This window comes from Pteropus vampyrus, unplaced genomic scaffold (assembly GCF_000151845.1).
Source record: "Pteropus vampyrus isolate Shadow unplaced genomic scaffold, Pvam_2.0 Scaffold80, whole genome shotgun sequence".
Taxonomy (NCBI): Eukaryota; Metazoa; Chordata; class Mammalia; order Chiroptera; family Pteropodidae; genus Pteropus; species Pteropus vampyrus.
The window spans coordinates 1,274,656-1,276,677 of record NW_011888861.1 but is presented as its reverse complement, the minus strand read 5'-3'; positions in this window follow the sequence as shown (position 1 = coordinate 1,276,677).

Here is a 2,022-nt window from a genome sequence, read left to right as displayed (position 1 = left end):
TAGGGGTCCAACTTTGTTTTTCTGCATATGGATATCAGTTGTCCCACCATGTACCCAACACTATTTGCTGAAAAGACTATTCTTTCCTCACTGAATGGTCTTGGCACCCTTGTAGAAAATCAGTTGACACCAAGTATGGATTTATTTCTGGATTATCACACACACATACCCTTTTATGCTAATACTACACTGTCTTGACTGCTGCAGCTTTCTATTAAAGTTTAAATTAAAGTTTAAAATCATGAAGTGTGAGTCCTCCAACTTTGTTCTGTTTTTCAATATTATTCTGGCTATTGTGGAAACTTCCCATTTCATATGAATTTTAGGATTAGTTAATTTCTGTCAAAAATTAAGCCAAGATTTTGATAGAGATTGTATTATATCTACAGATCTACTTGAGAAGTACTGTCATTTTAACAATATTAAATTTTCCTATCTATAAACACTTGATATCTTTTCATTTATTTAGATCATTAATTTCTTTCAATGATATCTTATAATTGTCAGTGTACAAGTATCGTTGTCCGTAACAGTTCTGGAGGCTGGAAGTCCAGGATCATGGTGCCAACATGGTTGCATTCTGGTGAAGGCCTTCTTCCTGGTTCGTAGGTGATAACTTCTAGTTGTGGGCTCACATAAAAGAAGATGCTATGGATCTCTCTCTCTGGAGCCTCTTTTAAAAGTCACTAATCACATTCACGAGGATCCACTCTCATGACTTAAGCACTTTCCAAAGGCCCCTCCTTCTAATACCATCATGTTTGGCATTAATATTTCAATATAGGAATGGGGGGGCACACATATTCATACCATAGCAAAAGTCTTACAATTCTTTCATTAAATGCATTTCTAAGTATTTTATTATTTTTGATGTTATTATAAATAAAATTGTCTTTTCGGTTTTATTTCCAGATTGTTCATTGTTAGCATATAGAAATACAATTTATTTTTGTCTGCTGATCTTGTATCCTGACACATTGGTAAATACATTTATTAGTCTTTTTCCCTCCTCACTTCAGCTTTATTGAGATATAATTAATAATTAAAAATTATATGTGTTTAAGATACACATCATAATGATTTGATGTATATTGTGAAATAATCACCACAATCAAGCTCATTAACATATCCATCATTTCACATAGTCATCATCTTCGTGTGTGTGTGTGTGTGTGTGTTGATAACATTTAGAATGAACTTATTTTTATTTTTCAGTCATGTTTTTAGTAGTGTGTGGACATATTTTGAATTCAGAAACTAGGCACTGGGAGGAGTACAGGCTAAAGTTAGAGAGGAAAAAAAGAAGACCAACCAGATGTTACACCATGGAGATAAACAAGGAGACAAAGTCTATAAGAAGTATCTACAAAGGCAACTTGAGCAATCACACAGGTTTGAGAAGCAATCCAAAATGATCGATAGGTTCATCTCTTACATGAGACCAGTCAGTCAAGATTGGGAGAAGTGTCTGTTTTAGCTAACGATCAGAAAACAACACAGAGAGTCAGGGAAAATGAAGAAACAAAAGCATATGGTCCAAATAAAAGAACAAGGTAAATCTCTAGAAACAGAGCTTAATGTAACAGAGATAAGTGATTTATCTGATAGGTCAAAAGAATGGTCATAAATATGCTTTCCAAGGTTAGGAGAGCAACGCATTAACAAAGTGAGAATTTAAACAAAGAGACAGAGAACATAAAATGCCAAATGGAAACCACAGCACTGAATAATACAATAATTAAACTGAAAGATTTAATACAGGGGTTCAATAACAGACTAGATCAAATAGAAGAAAGGATCAGTGAACTCATAGACAGAGCAGTAGAGTTCATCCAGCCAGAGAAACAACAAAAAAAATAAATAAAAAGGAAAGAGGAAGAGGAAGAGGAGGAAGAAGATGAAGATGAAGAAGAAAGAGAAAAAGGAAAGAAACAAACAAACAAAGAGAAAAAGAATGAAGATAGATTTAGGGATTTATGGGATACCCAGCATGGGAGATATATATGTATACGTATATCATAG